This window comes from Apteryx mantelli, chromosome 2 (assembly GCF_036417845.1).
Source record: "Apteryx mantelli isolate bAptMan1 chromosome 2, bAptMan1.hap1, whole genome shotgun sequence".
Classification (NCBI taxonomy): domain Eukaryota; kingdom Metazoa; phylum Chordata; class Aves; order Apterygiformes; family Apterygidae; genus Apteryx; species Apteryx mantelli.
This window is the reverse complement of record NC_089979.1, coordinates 39,691,898-39,708,691: the sequence shown is the minus strand read 5'-3', so window position 1 is coordinate 39,708,691 and position 16,794 is coordinate 39,691,898. Positions and strand designations below refer to the sequence as shown.

The following is a 16,794-nucleotide window of genomic DNA, read 5'->3' as shown; positions in this document are numbered from 1 at the left end:
ACATGAATTGCACTGTTTATTTCATCAAAACTACCTTCTTTACAGCAAAGGAAATTCAGTATTTGATTGCATATTGATAGATATATTAATTTTATAAACAGTGTCTGCATTTGCAGAAACCCAGACAGGGATAATGGAAAACAGAATTAGGAGTTGCAGTAGAAAGGAATTATCTTTCTGAAGTACAGGATGGAAAAGTAGAGTGAGTTAGCCCCAGTTTCAAATGGATGTCTTGCTTTGGGCCTAACTCACCACTATCCCACTTCTGGGATGGTCTTTAAAACAGTGGAAGCTGATTGTCAAGGGTTTTGGATGATTTATGCTAGTGTCCCAGCTTTTGCTGGGGCAGGGCTCAGTACTGTGTTTTCCTCTGTACTCACATGAGTACAGAAGCAGTTTGAAAGGAATAGTGTGGGATTGGTGGCTTAAGGACAGTGCTGGGGAATCACAACTTTTGAAGAAGAAGTGGTTTGCTTCCAACCACATTGGAGCACTGGCAATGTGAGATCACACCTACCTGCAAAAGCAGCATACACATAACTGTATCTTTTTGAAAATCTCCATTCCCTCCGAAGAAGGGACAATAGGATTTTTCCAGAACATTTATTTAATGACTAGTGTTGACCTCTAGTGGCAACAAAAGCTAAATTCGCTGATTCCCATCTAAGTCAAGCTCTGTTGCAGTGAATGCATTTTGTAAATATTCTCTCAGAGTGTTTCAGGAGCTAGCCATGCCCATAATGGCAAAAAATATTATTTCTGGTGTGAAAGCAGTATGTCCACACTTATTGTATCAGATTTAGTTTCAGAGTGGGGTGCTGCTTGACTTTCCACTGAAGTCCCAGTACGAGTTATTCTCCCAGTAAAATGCAATCACTTTGCTCCTGACTACAGTTCCTTCTTTGGAGATATTCTGCCAATATCTAGATTGATATGCGCCTAGGAATAGCCTCTGCCAATCATCTCCTCAGGTCTGTATACTGAACTCAAGTCATCTTCTCATAGATCATAAATAACTTCTTAAAAACATGTTTCTAATAGCACAAATGGCTCATGTTCAGTCATATTTAATATATTGTGCATGTGGTACCTTAAATACATAATAAAAAATGAAATAGGAGAACTGGAAAAACAAGCTAATTCTTGCATGACTAATGACATAATATGCCATCCAAGTATTCAAGTATCTTATGCAACCTATCTCTTTTCTTAGCTGAAAACAAAACCCAGCAATCAGAATGAAAAATGGGAGAGGTATTAATTTCAAAACTCTTGCTTGGCTACAAGGATCAGACAATGAATCTCTGGCCTTTCTTTCTTTTCCCACAACTAACAAAGCCAAAGACCTCTGCTGCCCTCCCCAGATCCCCAGTAGTTTCATTAAAACAAAGATTTTGAAAAAAAATGTTACACACTCCACTTCAGCTTAGTATTGTTTTACCTAAGCTTTACTTTCAACATAGTACTGTTAAGAAAAAAACATGTTCTTCCTTTGGATATGGGAAACTGTCTTCACTAAAAATATTACACTAACAAAAAATGCCCCCCCCCAAGATGACATATACAAATTAGGTAATAATTTACTAATGGGAAAAAGATATATACACTGCTAATGCAATTCATATAAATGAGAGAAAGGACTCCATTAGCTCCAGCCCAGGAAACAATAAAACACGGACAGGAAATACCTAACACAAGATAAGGTATCAAATATACAGAAGCTTCCCTGTGACTCTCTGGAAAAAATGAAATTTCTAGCACTGCAGAAATAATGGTTATGAGTACAGAAGACAGAAGAAGCCAAACAAAGAGAATAAAATGAACATAAGGGTGTGCTGGTTCCTTCCCAAACCAAAAGGATGGCTGTTTTCCAACTCAGCCTCTTCTCATGATGAAGGCTCCTGTCCTTCCTGAGCTTGGGACCAAAACAATCCTAGACATAAGCAAATAGTGTGAGGATTGCAAGGGAGATAGGTGATAAGGAGGAAGAAATGAGCTGTTGCACCATCAAGGTGAGGGATTTTGTGGACGAGACACAGAGATGCAGGGCTACCTGAAAAGACCTGGGGCATAAAAAGATTGATAATGAGAGCTCAAGGCTTTGCCGGCAGGGCAGCACAGGGCAGGGGTGGGCACGGGGGACGCCGAGAGGAAGGAAGGGGCCGGCTGCGGGGCCGGGGAATTAGCTCAAGTGGTAGAGCGCTCGCTTAGCATGTGAGAGGCAGCGGGATCGATGCCCGCATTCTCCAAAGCTTTTCATTCCCCCTCACGTGGCCAAGAGCATCTCTCCCCTCCGGCCGGGGCCCTGTGAAAGTTGCAGGGGGCCAGCACCAGGGTGCCTGGGCTGCAAAGAGGGCCACAGCAGCCCGCGCTGTGTCAAGAGCAGCGCAGCCAGTACACCACCGAGGGAAGAGACTGTCCCCCTTGGCTCGGCACTTCCCAGGATGGCATCTACCATGCTGCATCCAGCGTTGGGGGCCCCCAGCACAAGAAAGCCATCGATCAAGTGGAGCGAGTGCCGCAGAGGCACACCGAGATGGTGGAGCGCTAGCTCAGTGAGAAGCGGCCGAGGGCACGGCGCCTCTCCAGCTTGGAGAAGGGGCCGCTCCGCGGGCACCTAAGCAGCTGCCTTCCAGCAGGTAGCCCGGGGAGTTATTGAGAGGACAGAGGCAGGCCTTTACAGGGGTGCCCGGCTGGAGGGAAAGAGGCAACAGAGGAAAACTGAAACCAAAGGGGTTCCAGCGGCATCCGGGGAACCTCTTTTCCCCACAAGGACAGTCAAGCAGAAGGAGAGGCTTTGCAGGCCTGCATGCTGGAGGTTTGGAAGAGGCGCCTGGAGAAAAGCTTGAGCAACCTGGTGTGATCTCCGAGCTGAGGCTGCTTGGAGCAGGAGGTTGGACTAGAGACGTCCTGAGGCGCGGTCCACCTGGAATTATTGGGTGACTCTGTCATCGGGGCAGGGCCGGGCCAGAGCCCTGCCGTTCCTTCAATAGCTCAGCTGGTAGAGCGGAGGACTGTAGGCTCCCTTGCACGGCCATCCTTAGGTCGCTGGTTCAACTCCGGCTCGAAGGAGTGCCCTTTTGGCTCTTGCCCAGCCCCTGCTGCACCCTTGCCTTTTAGCTGCGCAGGTGCCCTCTGAGGAGGCCCTCGGGAGCTCAGGCGGGGAAGCGCTGGCAGCACGTCAGGGCTCGGGGGCTGCGTCCCGCGGCGTGGAGAGCCTGCCAGGGTCAGCCGCAGTCCAGGCATTGCCAGGCAGGTCCGTGGCGGTGTCGCGGGCCCAAGCTCAGGCTGGCCAGCTGACTCCGAGGGCCACGGTCCAGATCAACGCGCTACGCGGCCAGGCATGGGCATGGCTCTCACGCAGCTGCAGCGTAGCTCCGGCAGGCGCCAAGGGCGAGAGGCTCCGCCTAACAACATCTCCCATGCAAAAAAAGCTCCCGCTGAGGCTTCCCCTAGCCCTTTCTTTCAGGGCCACCAGCTGCCCGCGCTCTGAGGTCTCCCTGAGGCCCGGCAGACAAACCCGCAGCAGCGGGGGGATCTTTGTGCTCAGGGGCCCCAAAAGAGCTGGCCCTCAGCGCTGCTTTTCTCAGGAGGCATCTGCACGAGGAAGGGGAGTGACTGGGCTGAGTGCGAGGCCTTGGGAGGCCAAGGCTTTGCCGGCAGGGCAGCACAGGGCAGGGGTGGGCACGGGGGACGCCGAGAGGAAGGAAGGGGCCGGCTGCGGGGCCGGGGAATTAGCTCAAGTGGTAGAGCGCTCGCTTAGCATGTGAGAGGCAGCGGGATCGATGCCCGCATTCTCCAAAGCTTTTCATTCCCCTTCACGTGGCCAAGAGCATCTCTCCCCTCCGGCCGGGGCCCTGTGAAAGTTGCAGGGGGCCAGCACCAGGGTGCCTGGGCTGCAAAGAGGGCCACAGCAGCCCGCGCTGTGTCAAGAGCAGCGCAGCCAGTACACCACCGAGGGAAGAGACTGTCCCCCTTGGCTCGGCACTTCCCAGGATGGCATCTACCATGCTGCATCCAGCGTTGGGGGCCCCCAGCACAAGAAAGCCATCGATCAAGTGGAGCGAGTGCCGCAGAGGCACACCGAGATGGTGGAGCGCTAGCTCAGTGAGAAGCGGCCGAGGGCACGGCGCCTCTCCAGCTTGGAGAAGGGGCCGCTCCGCGGGCACCTAAGCAGCTGCCTTCCAGCAGGTAGCCCGGGGAGTTATTGAGAGGACAGAGGCAGGCCTTTACAGGGGTGCCCGGCTGGAGGGAAAGAGGCAACAGAGGAAAACTGAAACCAAAGGGGTTCCAGCGGCATCCGGGGAACCTCTTTTCCCCACAAGGACAGTCAAGCAGAAGGAGAGGCTTTGCAGGCCTGCATGCTGGAGGTTTGGAAGAGGCGCCTGGAGAAAAGCTTGAGCAACCTGGTGTGATCTCCGAGCTGAGGCTGCTTGGAGCAGGAGGTTGGACTAGAGACGTCCTGAGGCGCGGTCCACCTGGAATTATTGGGTGACTCTGTCATCGGGGCAGGGCCGGGCCAGAGCCCTGCCGTTCCTTCGATAGCTCAGCTGGTAGAGCGGAGGACTGTAGGCTCCCTTGCACGGCCATCCTTAGGTCGCTGGTTCAACTCCGGCTCGAAGGAGTGCCCTTTTGGCTCTTGCCCAGCCCCTGCTGCACCCTTGCCTTTTAGCTGCGCAGGTGCCCTCTGAGGAGGCCCTCGGGAGCTCAGGCGGGGAAGCGCTGGCAGCACGTCAGGGCTCGGGGGCTGCGTCCCGCGGCGTGGAGAGCCTGCCAGGGTCAGCCGCAGTCCAGGCATTGCCAGGCAGGTCCGTGGCGGTGTCGCGGGCCCAAGCTCAGGCTGGCCAGCTGACTCCGAGGGCCACGGTCCAGATCAACGCGCTACGCGGCCAGGCATGGGCATGGCTCTCACGCAGCTGCAGCGTAGCTCCGGCAGGCGCCAAGGGCGAGAGGCTCCGCCTAACAACATCTCCCATGCAAAAAAAGCTCCCGCTGAGGCTTCCCCTAGCCCTTTCTTTCAGGGCCACCAGCTGCCCGCGCTCTGAGGTCTCCCTGAGGCCCGGCAGACAAACCCGCAGCAGCGGGGGGATCTTTGTGCTCAGGGGCCCCAAAAGAGCTGGCCCTCAGCGCTGCTTTTCTCAGGAGGCATCTGCACGAGGAAGGGGAGTGACTGGGCTGAGTGCGAGGCCTTGGGAGGCCAAGGCTTTGCCGGCAGGGCAGCACAGGGCAGGGGTGGGCACGGGGGACGCCGAGAGGAAGGAAGGGGCCGGCTGCGGGGCCGGGGAATTAGCTCAAGTGGTAGAGCGCTCGCTTAGCATGTGAGAGGCAGCGGGATCGATGCCCGCATTCTCCAAAGCTTTTCATTCCCCCTCACGTGGCCAAGAGCATCTCTCCCCTCCGGCCGGGGCCCTGTGAAAGTTGCAGGGGGCCAGCACCAGGGTGCCTGGGCTGCAAAGAGGGCCACAGCAGCCCGCGCTGTGTCAAGAGCAGCGCAGCCAGTACACCACCGAGGGAAGAGACTGTCCCCCTTGGCTCGGCACTTCCCAGGATGGCATCTACCATGCTGCATCCAGCGTTGGGGGCCCCCAGCACAAGAAAGCCATCGATCAAGTGGAGCGAGTGCCGCAGAGGCACACCGAGATGGTGGAGCGCTAGCTCAGTGAGAAGCGGCCGAGGGCACGGCGCCTCTCCAGCTTGGAGAAGGGGCCGCTCCGCGGACACCTAAGCAGCTGCCTTCCAGCAGGTAGCCCGGGGAGTTATTGAGAGGACAGAGGCAGGCCTTTACAGGGGTGCCCGGCTGGAGGGAAAGAGGCAACAGAGGAAAACTGAAACCAAAGGGGTTCCAGCGGCATCCGGGGAACCTCTTTTCCCCACAAGGACAGTCAAGCAGAAGGAGAGGCTTTGCAGGCCTGCATGCTGGAGGTTTGGAAGAGGCGCCTGGAGAAAAGCTTGAGCAACCTGGTGTGATCTCCGAGCTGAGGCTGCTTGGAGCAGGAGGTTGGACTAGAGACGTCCTGAGGCGCGGTCCACCTGGAATTATTGGGTGACTCTGTCATCGGGGCAGGGCCGGGCCAGAGCCCTGCCGTTCCTTCGATAGCTCAGCTGGTAGAGCGGAGGACTGTAGGCTCCCTTGCACGGCCATCCTTAGGTCGCTGGTTCAACTCCGGCTCGAAGGAGTGCCCTTTTGGCTCTTGCCCAGCCCCTGCTGCACCCTTGCCTTTTAGCTGCGCAGGTGCCCTCTGAGGAGGCCCTCGGGAGCTCAGGCGGGGAAGCGCTGGCAGCACGTCAGGGCTCGGGGGCTGCGTCCCGCGGCGTGGAGAGCCTGCCAGGGTCAGCCGCAGTCCAGGCATTGCCAGGCAGGTCCGTGGCGGTGTCGCGGGCCCAAGCTCAGGCTGGCCAGCTGACTCCGAGGGCCACGGTCCAGATCAACGCGCTACGCGGCCAGGCATGGGCATGGCTCTCACGCAGCTGCAGCGTAGCTCCGGCAGGCGCCAAGGGCGAGAGGCTCCGCCTAACAACATCTCCCATGCAAAAAAAGCTCCCGCTGAGGCTTCCCCTAGCCCTTTCTTTCAGGGCCACCAGCTGCCCGCGCTCTGAGGTCTCCCTGAGGCCCGGCAGACAAACCCGCAGCAGCGGGGGGATCTTTGTGCTCAGGGGCCCCAAAAGAGCTGGCCCTCAGCGCTGCTTTTCTCAGGAGGCATCTGCACGAGGAAGGGGAGTGACTGGGCTGAGTGCGAGGCCTTGGGAGGCCAAGGCTTTGCCGGCAGGGCAGCACAGGGCAGGGGTGGGCACGGGGGACGCCGAGAGGAAGGAAGGGGCCGGCTGCGGGGCCGGGGAATTAGCTCAAGTGGTAGAGCGCTCGCTTAGCATGTGAGAGGCAGCGGGATCGATGCCCGCATTCTCCAAAGCTTTTCATTCCCCCTCACGTGGCCAAGAGCATCTCTCCCCTCCGGCCGGGGCCCTGTGAAAGTTGCAGGGGGCCAGCACCAGGGTGCCTGGGCTGCAAAGAGGGCCACAGCAGCCCGCGCTGTGTCAAGAGCAGCGCAGCCAGTACACCACCGAGGGAAGAGACTGTCCCCCTTGGCTCGGCACTTCCCAGGATGGCATCTACCATGCTGCATCCAGCGTTGGGGGCCCCCAGCACAAGAAAGCCATCGATCAAGTGGAGCGAGTGCCGCAGAGGCACACCGAGATGGTGGAGCGCTAGCTCAGTGAGAAGCGGCCGAGGGCACGGCGCCTCTCCAGCTTGGAGAAGGGGCCGCTCCGCGGGCACCTAAGCAGCTGCCTTCCAGCAGGTAGCCCGGGGAGTTATTGAGAGGACAGAGGCAGGCCTTTACAGGGGTGCCCGGCTGGAGGGAAAGAGGCAACAGAGGAAAACTGAAACCAAAGGGGTTCCAGCGGCATCCGGGGAACCTCTTTTCCCCACAAGGACAGTCAAGCAGAAGGAGAGGCTTTGCAGGCCTGCATGCTGGAGGTTTGGAAGAGGCGCCTGGAGAAAAGCTTGAGCAACCTGGTGTGATCTCCGAGCTGAGGCTGCTTGGAGCAGGAGGTTGGACTAGAGACGTCCTGAGGCGCGGTCCACCTGGAATTATTGGGTGACTCTGTCATCGGGGCAGGGCCGGGCCAGAGCCCTGCCGTTCCTTCGATAGCTCAGCTGGTAGAGCGGAGGACTGTAGGCTCCCTTGCACGGCCATCCTTAGGTCGCTGGTTCAACTCCGGCTCGAAGGAGTGCCCTTTTGGCTCTTGCCCAGCCCCTGCTGCACCCTTGCCTTTTAGCTGCGCAGGTGCCCTCTGAGGAGGCCCTCGGGAGCTCAGGCGGGGAAGCGCTGGCAGCACGTCAGGGCTCGGGGGCTGCGTCCCGCGGCGTGGAGAGCCTGCCAGGGTCAGCCGCAGTCCAGGCATTGCCAGGCAGGTCCGTGGCGGTGTCGCGGGCCCAAGCTCAGGCTGGCCAGCTGACTCCGAGGGCCACGGTCCAGATCAACGCGCTACGCGGCCAGGCATGGGCATGGCTCTCACGCAGCTGCAGCGTAGCTCCGGCAGGCGCCAAGGGCGAGAGGCTCCGCCTAACAACATCTCCCATGCAAAAAAAGCTCCCGCTGAGGCTTCCCCTAGCCCTTTCTTTCAGGGCCACCAGCTGCCCGCGCTCTGAGGTCTCCCTGAGGCCCGGCAGACAAACCCGCAGCAGCGGGGGGATCTTTGTGCTCAGGGGCCCCAAAAGAGCTGGCCCTCAGCGCTGCTTTTCTCAGGAGGCATCTGCACGAGGAAGGGGAGTGACTGGGCTGAGTGCGAGGCCTTGGGAGGCCAAGGCTTTGCCGGCAGGGCAGCACAGGGCAGGGGTGGGCACGGGGGACGCCGAGAGGAAGGAAGGGGCCGGCTGCGGGGCCGGGGAATTAGCTCAAGTGGTAGAGCGCTCGCTTAGCATGTGAGAGGCAGCGGGATCGATGCCCGCATTCTCCAAAGCTTTTCATTCCCCCTCACGTGGCCAAGAGCATCTCTCCCCTCCGGCCGGGGCCCTGTGAAAGTTGCAGGGGGCCAGCACCAGGGTGCCTGGGCTGCAAAGAGGGCCACAGCAGCCCGCGCTGTGTCAAGAGCAGCGCAGCCAGTACACCACCGAGGGAAGAGACTGTCCCCCTTGGCTCGGCACTTCCCAGGATGGCATCTACCATGCTGCATCCAGCGTTGGGGGCCCCCAGCACAAGAAAGCCATCGATCAAGTGGAGCGAGTGCCGCAGAGGCACACCGAGATGGTGGAGCGCTAGCTCAGTGAGAAGCGGCCGAGGGCACGGCGCCTCTCCAGCTTGGAGAAGGGGCCGCTCCGCGGGCACCTAAGCAGCTGCCTTCCAGCAGGTAGCCCGGGGAGTTATTGAGAGGACAGAGGCAGGCCTTTACAGGGGTGCCCGGCTGGAGGGAAAGAGGCAACAGAGGAAAACTGAAACCAAAGGGGTTCCAGCGGCATCCGGGGAACCTCTTTTCCCCACAAGGACAGTCAAGCAGAAGGAGAGGCTTTGCAGGCCTGCATGCTGGAGGTTTGGAAGAGGCGCCTGGAGAAAAGCTTGAGCAACCTGGTGTGATCTCCGAGCTGAGGCTGCTTGGAGCAGGAGGTTGGACTAGAGACGTCCTGAGGCGCGGTCCACCTGGAATTATTGGGTGACTCTGTCATCGGGGCAGGGCCGGGCCAGAGCCCTGCCGTTCCTTCGATAGCTCAGCTGGTAGAGCGGAGGACTGTAGGCTCCCTTGCACGGCCATCCTTAGGTCGCTGGTTCAACTCCGGCTCGAAGGAGTGCCCTTTTGGCTCTTGCCCAGCCCCTGCTGCACCCTTGCCTTTTAGCTGCGCAGGTGCCCTCTGAGGAGGCCCTCGGGAGCTCAGGCGGGGAAGCGCTGGCAGCACGTCAGGGCTCGGGGGCTGCGTCCCGCGGCGTGGAGAGCCTGCCAGGGTCAGCCGCAGTCCAGGCATTGCCAGGCAGGTCCGTGGCGGTGTCGCGGGCCCAAGCTCAGGCTGGCCAGCTGACTCCGAGGGCCACGGTCCAGATCAACGCGCTACGCGGCCAGGCATGGGCATGGCTCTCACGCAGCTGCAGCGTAGCTCCGGCAGGCGCCAAGGGCGAGAGGCTCCGCCTAACAACATCTCCCATGCAAAAAAAGCTCCCGCTGAGGCTTCCCCTAGCCCTTTCTTTCAGGGCCACCAGCTGCCCGCGCTCTGAGGTCTCCCTGAGGCCCGGCAGACAAACCCGCAGCAGCGGGGGGATCTTTGTGCTCAGGGGCCCCAAAAGAGCTGGCCCTCAGCGCTGCTTTTCTCAGGAGGCATCTGCACGAGGAAGGGGAGTGACTGGGCTGAGTGCGAGGCCTTGGGAGGCCAAGGCTTTGCCGGCAGGGCAGCACAGGGCAGGGGTGGGCACGGGGGACGCCGAGAGGAAGGAAGGGGCCGGCTGCGGGGCCGGGGAATTAGCTCAAGTGGTAGAGCGCTCGCTTAGCATGTGAGAGGCAGCGGGATCGATGCCCGCATTCTCCAAAGCTTTTCATTCCCCCTCACGTGGCCAAGAGCATCTCTCCCCTCCGGCCGGGGCCCTGTGAAAGTTGCAGGGGGCCAGCACCAGGGTGCCTGGGCTGCAAAGAGGGCCACAGCAGCCCGCGCTGTGTCAAGAGCAGCGCAGCCAGTACACCACCGAGGGAAGAGACTGTCCCCCTTGGCTCGGCACTTCCCAGGATGGCATCTACCATGCTGCATCCAGCGTTGGGGGCCCCCAGCACAAGAAAGCCATCGATCAAGTGGAGCGAGTGCCGCAGAGGCACACCGAGATGGTGGAGCGCTAGCTCAGTGAGAAGCGGCCGAGGGCACGGCGCCTCTCCAGCTTGGAGAAGGGGCCGCTCCGCGGGCACCTAAGCAGCTGCCTTCCAGCAGGTAGCCCGGGGAGTTATTGAGAGGACAGAGGCAGGCCTTTACAGGGGTGCCCGGCTGGAGGGAAAGAGGCAACAGAGGAAAACTGAAACCAAAGGGGTTCCAGCGGCATCCGGGGAACCTCTTTTCCCCACAAGGACAGTCAAGCAGAAGGAGAGGCTTTGCAGGCCTGCATGCTGGAGGTTTGGAAGAGGCGCCTGGAGAAAAGCTTGAGCAACCTGGTGTGATCTCCGAGCTGAGGCTGCTTGGAGCAGGAGGTTGGACTAGAGACGTCCTGAGGCGCGGTCCACCTGGAATTATTGGGTGACTCTGTCATCGGGGCAGGGCCGGGCCAGAGCCCTGCCGTTCCTTCGATAGCTCAGCTGGTAGAGCGGAGGACTGTAGGCTCCCTTGCACGGCCATCCTTAGGTCGCTGGTTCAACTCCGGCTCGAAGGAGTGCCCTTTTGGCTCTTGCCCAGCCCCTGCTGCACCCTTGCCTTTTAGCTGCGCAGGTGCCCTCTGAGGAGGCCCTCGGGAGCTCAGGCGGGGAAGCGCTGGCAGCACGTCAGGGCTCGGGGGCTGCGTCCCGCGGCGTGGAGAGCCTGCCAGGGTCAGCCGCAGTCCAGGCATTGCCAGGCAGGTCCGTGGCGGTGTCGCGGGCCCAAGCTCAGGCTGGCCAGCTGACTCCGAGGGCCACGGTCCAGATCAACGCGCTACGCGGCCAGGCATGGGCATGGCTCTCACGCAGCTGCAGCGTAGCTCCGGCAGGCGCCAAGGGCGAGAGGCTCCGCCTAACAACATCTCCCATGCAAAAAAAGCTCCCGCTGAGGCTTCCCCTAGCCCTTTCTTTCAGGGCCACCAGCTGCCCGCGCTCTGAGGTCTCCCTGAGGCCCGGCAGACAAACCCGCAGCAGCGGGGGGATCTTTGTGCTCAGGGGCCCCAAAAGAGCTGGCCCTCAGCGCTGCTTTTCTCAGGAGGCATCTGCACGAGGAAGGGGAGTGACTGGGCTGAGTGCGAGGCCTTGGGAGGCCAAGGCTTTGCCGGCAGGGCAGCACAGGGCAGGGGTGGGCACGGGGGACGCCGAGAGGAAGGAAGGGGCCGGCTGCGGGGCCGGGGAATTAGCTCAAGTGGTAGAGCGCTCGCTTAGCATGTGAGAGGCAGCGGGATCGATGCCCGCATTCTCCAAAGCTTTTCATTCCCCTTCACGTGGCCAAGAGCATCTCTCCCCTCCGGCCGGGGCCCTGTGAAAGTTGCAGGGGGCCAGCACCAGGGTGCCTGGGCTGCAAAGAGGGCCACAGCAGCCCGCGCTGTGTCAAGAGCAGCGCAGCCAGTACACCACCGAGGGAAGAGACTGTCCCCCTTGGCTCGGCACTTCCCAGGATGGCATCTACCATGCTGCATCCAGCGTTGGGGGCCCCCAGCACAAGAAAGCCATCGATCAAGTGGAGCGAGTGCCGCAGAGGCACACCGAGATGGTGGAGCGCTAGCTCAGTGAGAAGCGGCCGAGGGCACGGCGCCTCTCCAGCTTGGAGAAGGGGCCGCTCCGCGGGCACCTAAGCAGCTGCCTTCCAGCAGGTAGCCCGGGGAGTTATTGAGAGGACAGAGGCAGGCCTTTACAGGGGTGCCCGGCTGGAGGGAAAGAGGCAACAGAGGAAAACTGAAACCAAAGGGGTTCCAGCGGCATCCGGGGAACCTCTTTTCCCCACAAGGACAGTCAAGCAGAAGGAGAGGCTTTGCAGGCCTGCATGCTGGAGGTTTGGAAGAGGCGCCTGGAGAAAAGCTTGAGCAACCTGGTGTGATCTCCGAGCTGAGGCTGCTTGGAGCAGGAGGTTGGACTAGAGACGTCCTGAGGCGCGGTCCACCTGGAATTATTGGGTGACTCTGTCATCGGGGCAGGGCCGGGCCAGAGCCCTGCCGTTCCTTCGATAGCTCAGCTGGTAGAGCGGAGGACTGTAGGCTCCCTTGCACGGCCATCCTTAGGTCGCTGGTTCAACTCCGGCTCGAAGGAGTGCCCTTTTGGCTCTTGCCCAGCCCCTGCTGCACCCTTGCCTTTTAGCTGCGCAGGTGCCCTCTGAGGAGGCCCTCGGGAGCTCAGGCGGGGAAGCGCTGGCAGCACGTCAGGGCTCGGGGGCTGCGTCCCGCGGCGTGGAGAGCCTGCCAGGGTCAGCCGCAGTCCAGGCATTGCCAGGCAGGTCCGTGGCGGTGTCGCGGGCCCAAGCTCAGGCTGGCCAGCTGACTCCGAGGGCCACGGTCCAGATCAACGCGCTACGCGGCCAGGCATGGGCATGGCTCTCACGCAGCTGCAGCGTAGCTCCGGCAGGCGCCAAGGGCGAGAGGCTCCGCCTAACAACATCTCCCATGCAAAAAAAGCTCCCGCTGAGGCTTCCCCTAGCCCTTTCTTTCAGGGCCACCAGCTGCCCGCGCTCTGAGGTCTCCCTGAGGCCCGGCAGACAAACCCGCAGCAGCGGGGGGATCTTTGTGCTCAGGGGCCCCAAAAGAGCTGGCCCTCAGCGCTGCTTTTCTCAGGAGGCATCTGCACGAGGAAGGGGAGTGACTGGGCTGAGTGCGAGGCCTTGGGAGGCCAAGGCTTTGCCGGCAGGGCAGCACAGGGCAGGGGTGGGCACGGGGGACGCCGAGAGGAAGGAAGGGGCCGGCTGCGGGGCCGGGGAATTAGCTCAAGTGGTAGAGCGCTCGCTTAGCATGTGAGAGGCAGCGGGATCGATGCCCGCATTCTCCAAAGCTTTTCATTCCCCCTCACGTGGCCAAGAGCATCTCTCCCCTCCGGCCGGGGCCCTGTGAAAGTTGCAGGGGGCCAGCACCAGGGTGCCTGGGCTGCAAAGAGGGCCACAGCAGCCCGCGCTGTGTCAAGAGCAGCGCAGCCAGTACACCACCGAGGGAAGAGACTGTCCCCCTTGGCTCGGCACTTCCCAGGATGGCATCTACCATGCTGCATCCAGCGTTGGGGGCCCCCAGCACAAGAAAGCCATCGATCAAGTGGAGCGAGTGCCGCAGAGGCACACCGAGATGGTGGAGCGCTAGCTCAGTGAGAAGCGGCCGAGGGCACGGCGCCTCTCCAGCTTGGAGAAGGGGCCGCTCCGCGGGCACCTAAGCAGCTGCCTTCCAGCAGGTAGCCCGGGGAGTTATTGAGAGGACAGAGGCAGGCCTTTACAGGGGTGCCCGGCTGGAGGGAAAGAGGCAACAGAGGAAAACTGAAACCAAAGGGGTTCCAGCGGCATCCGGGGAACCTCTTTTCCCCACAAGGACAGTCAAGCAGAAGGAGAGGCTTTGCAGGCCTGCATGCTGGAGGTTTGGAAGAGGCGCCTGGAGAAAAGCTTGAGCAACCTGGTGTGATCTCCGAGCTGAGGCTGCTTGGAGCAGGAGGTTGGACTAGAGACGTCCTGAGGCGCGGTCCACCTGGAATTATTGGGTGACTCTGTCATCGGGGCAGGGCCGGGCCAGAGCCCTGCCGTTCCTTCGATAGCTCAGCTGGTAGAGCGGAGGACTGTAGGCTCCCTTGCACGGCCATCCTTAGGTCGCTGGTTCAACTCCGGCTCGAAGGAGTGCCCTTTTGGCTCTTGCCCAGCCCCTGCTGCACCCTTGCCTTTTAGCTGCGCAGGTGCCCTCTGAGGAGGCCCTCGGGAGCTCAGGCGGGGAAGCGCTGGCAGCACGTCAGGGCTCGGGGGCTGCGTCCCGCGGCGTGGAGAGCCTGCCAGGGTCAGCCGCAGTCCAGGCATTGCCAGGCAGGTCCGTGGCGGTGTCGCGGGCCCAAGCTCAGGCTGGCCAGCTGACTCCGAGGGCCACGGTCCAGATCAACGCGCTACGCGGCCAGGCATGGGCATGGCTCTCACGCAGCTGCAGCGTAGCTCCGGCAGGCGCCAAGGGCGAGAGGCTCCGCCTAACAACATCTCCCATGCAAAAAAAGCTCCCGCTGAGGCTTCCCCTAGCCCTTTCTTTCAGGGCCACCAGCTGCCCGCGCTCTGAGGTCTCCCTGAGGCCCGGCAGACAAACCCGCAGCAGCGGGGGGATCTTTGTGCTCAGGGGCCCCAAAAGAGCTGGCCCTCAGCGCTGCTTTTCTCAGGAGGCATCTGCACGAGGAAGGGGAGTGACTGGGCTGAGTGCGAGGCCTTGGGAGGCCAAGGCTTTGCCGGCAGGGCAGCACAGGGCAGGGGTGGGCACGGGGGACGCCGAGAGGAAGGAAGGGGCCGGCTGCGGGGCCGGGGAATTAGCTCAAGTGGTAGAGCGCTCGCTTAGCATGTGAGAGGCAGCGGGATCGATGCCCGCATTCTCCAAAGCTTTTCATTCCCCCTCACGTGGCCAAGAGCATCTCTCCCCTCCGGCCGGGGCCCTGTGAAAGTTGCAGGGGGCCAGCACCAGGGTGCCTGGGCTGCAAAGAGGGCCACAGCAGCCCGCGCTGTGTCAAGAGCAGCGCAGCCAGTACACCACCGAGGGAAGAGACTGTCCCCCTTGGCTCGGCACTTCCCAGGATGGCATCTACCATGCTGCATCCAGCGTTGGGGGCCCCCAGCACAAGAAAGCCATCGATCAAGTGGAGCGAGTGCCGCAGAGGCACACCGAGATGGTGGAGCGCTAGCTCAGTGAGAAGCGGCCGAGGGCACGGCGCCTCTCCAGCTTGGAGAAGGGGCCGCTCCGCGGGCACCTAAGCAGCTGCCTTCCAGCAGGTAGCCCGGGGAGTTATTGAGAGGACAGAGGCAGGCCTTTACAGGGGTGCCCGGCTGGAGGGAAAGAGGCAACAGAGGAAAACTGAAACCAAAGGGGTTCCAGCGGCATCCGGGGAACCTCTTTTCCCCACAAGGACAGTCAAGCAGAAGGAGAGGCTTTGCAGGCCTGCATGCTGGAGGTTTGGAAGAGGCGCCTGGAGAAAAGCTTGAGCAACCTGGTGTGATCTCCGAGCTGAGGCTGCTTGGAGCAGGAGGTTGGACTAGAGACGTCCTGAGGCGCGGTCCACCTGGAATTATTGGGTGACTCTGTCATCGGGGCAGGGCCGGGCCAGAGCCCTGCCGTTCCTTCGATAGCTCAGCTGGTAGAGCGGAGGACTGTAGGCTCCCTTGCACGGCCATCCTTAGGTCGCTGGTTCAACTCCGGCTCGAAGGAGTGCCCTTTTGGCTCTTGCCCAGCCCCTGCTGCACCCTTGCCTTTTAGCTGCGCAGGTGCCCTCTGAGGAGGCCCTCGGGAGCTCAGGCGGGGAAGCGCTGGCAGCACGTCAGGGCTCGGGGGCTGCGTCCCGCGGCGTGGAGAGCCTGCCAGGGTCAGCCGCAGTCCAGGCATTGCCAGGCAGGTCCGTGGCGGTGTCGCGGGCCCAAGCTCAGGCTGGCCAGCTGACTCCGAGGGCCACGGTCCAGATCAACGCGCTACGCGGCCAGGCATGGGCATGGCTCTCACGCAGCTGCAGCGTAGCTCCGGCAGGCGCCAAGGGCGAGAGGCTCCGCCTAACAACATCTCCCATGCAAAAAAAGCTCCCGCTGAGGCTTCCCCTAGCCCTTTCTTTCAGGGCCACCAGCTGCCCGCGCTCTGAGGTCTCCCTGAGGCCCGGCAGACAAACCCGCAGCAGCGGGGGGATCTTTGTGCTCAGGGGCCCCAAAAGAGCTGGCCCTCAGCGCTGCTTTTCTCAGGAGGCATCTGCACGAGGAAGGGGAGTGACTGGGCTGAGTGCGAGGCCTTGGGAGGCCAAGGCTTTGCCGGCAGGGCAGCACAGGGCAGGGGTGGGCACGGGGGACGCCGAGAGGAAGGAAGGGGCCGGCTGCGGGGCCGGGGAATTAGCTCAAGTGGTAGAGCGCTCGCTTAGCATGTGAGAGGCAGCGGGATCGATGCCCGCATTCTCCAAAGCTTTTCATTCCCCCTCACGTGGCCAAGAGCATCTCTCCCCTCCGGCCGGGGCCCTGTGAAAGTTGCAGGGGGCCAGCACCAGGGTGCCTGGGCTGCAAAGAGGGCCACAGCAGCCCGCGCTGTGTCAAGAGCAGCGCAGCCAGTACACCACCGAGGGAAGAGACTGTCCCCCTTGGCTCGGCACTTCCCAGGATGGCATCTACCATGCTGCATCCAGCGTTGGGGGCCCCCAGCACAAGAAAGCCATCGATCAAGTGGAGCGAGTGCCGCAGAGGCACACCGAGATGGTGGAGCGCTAGCTCAGTGAGAAGCGGCCGAGGGCACGGCGCCTCTCCAGCTTGGAGAAGGGGCCGCTCCGCGGGCACCTAAGCAGCTGCCTTCCAGCAGGTAGCCCGGGGAGTTATTGAGAGGACAGAGGCAGGCCTTTACAGGGGTGCCCGGCTGGAGGGAAAGAGGCAACAGAGGAAAACTGAAACCAAAGGGGTTCCAGCGGCATCCGGGGAACCTCTTTTCCCCACAAGGACAGTCAAGCAGAAGGAGAGGCTTTGCAGGCCTGCATGCTGGAGGTTTGGAA

At 61.1% G+C, this 16,794-nt stretch overlaps 1 protein-coding gene and 15 non-coding genes across 16 annotated transcripts in view; 15 read left to right on the top strand and 1 right to left on the bottom strand.

Moving 5' to 3' along the window:
• DNAJC5B (DnaJ heat shock protein family (Hsp40) member C5 beta) overlaps positions 1-16,794 on the bottom strand; it is a 52,599-nt gene that overhangs the window by 11,899 nt on the left and 23,906 nt on the right. The window lies entirely within an intron of this gene.
• TRNAY-GUA (transfer RNA tyrosine (anticodon GUA)) lies at positions 4,536-4,624 on the top strand. The gene is given in 2 exon segments: positions 4,536-4,572; positions 4,589-4,624. It is a non-coding gene; the product is annotated as a tRNA-Tyr (tRNA).
• On the top strand, positions 6,088-6,176 carry TRNAY-GUA (transfer RNA tyrosine (anticodon GUA)). Its single transcript is given in 2 exon segments — positions 6,088-6,124; positions 6,141-6,176. It is a non-coding gene; the product is annotated as a tRNA-Tyr (tRNA).
• Positions 6,833-6,905, top strand: TRNAA-AGC (transfer RNA alanine (anticodon AGC)). The gene has a single exon. It is a non-coding gene; the product is annotated as a tRNA-Ala (tRNA).
• Positions 7,640-7,728, top strand: TRNAY-GUA (transfer RNA tyrosine (anticodon GUA)). Its single transcript is given in 2 exon segments — positions 7,640-7,676; positions 7,693-7,728. It is a non-coding gene; the product is annotated as a tRNA-Tyr (tRNA).
• TRNAA-AGC (transfer RNA alanine (anticodon AGC)) lies at positions 8,385-8,457 on the top strand. The gene has a single exon. It is a non-coding gene; the product is annotated as a tRNA-Ala (tRNA).
• On the top strand, positions 9,192-9,280 carry TRNAY-GUA (transfer RNA tyrosine (anticodon GUA)). The gene is given in 2 exon segments: positions 9,192-9,228; positions 9,245-9,280. It is a non-coding gene; the product is annotated as a tRNA-Tyr (tRNA).
• TRNAA-AGC (transfer RNA alanine (anticodon AGC)) lies at positions 9,937-10,009 on the top strand. Its single transcript has one exon. It is a non-coding gene; the product is annotated as a tRNA-Ala (tRNA).
• Positions 10,744-10,832, top strand: TRNAY-GUA (transfer RNA tyrosine (anticodon GUA)). The gene is given in 2 exon segments: positions 10,744-10,780; positions 10,797-10,832. It is a non-coding gene; the product is annotated as a tRNA-Tyr (tRNA).
• TRNAA-AGC (transfer RNA alanine (anticodon AGC)) lies at positions 11,489-11,561 on the top strand. Its single transcript has one exon. It is a non-coding gene; the product is annotated as a tRNA-Ala (tRNA).
• On the top strand, positions 12,296-12,384 carry TRNAY-GUA (transfer RNA tyrosine (anticodon GUA)). Its single transcript is given in 2 exon segments — positions 12,296-12,332; positions 12,349-12,384. It is a non-coding gene; the product is annotated as a tRNA-Tyr (tRNA).
• TRNAA-AGC (transfer RNA alanine (anticodon AGC)) lies at positions 13,041-13,113 on the top strand. Its single transcript has one exon. It is a non-coding gene; the product is annotated as a tRNA-Ala (tRNA).
• Positions 13,848-13,936, top strand: TRNAY-GUA (transfer RNA tyrosine (anticodon GUA)). Its single transcript is given in 2 exon segments — positions 13,848-13,884; positions 13,901-13,936. It is a non-coding gene; the product is annotated as a tRNA-Tyr (tRNA).
• TRNAA-AGC (transfer RNA alanine (anticodon AGC)) lies at positions 14,593-14,665 on the top strand. Its single transcript has one exon. It is a non-coding gene; the product is annotated as a tRNA-Ala (tRNA).
• Positions 15,400-15,488, top strand: TRNAY-GUA (transfer RNA tyrosine (anticodon GUA)). The gene is given in 2 exon segments: positions 15,400-15,436; positions 15,453-15,488. It is a non-coding gene; the product is annotated as a tRNA-Tyr (tRNA).
• TRNAA-AGC (transfer RNA alanine (anticodon AGC)) lies at positions 16,145-16,217 on the top strand. The gene has a single exon. It is a non-coding gene; the product is annotated as a tRNA-Ala (tRNA).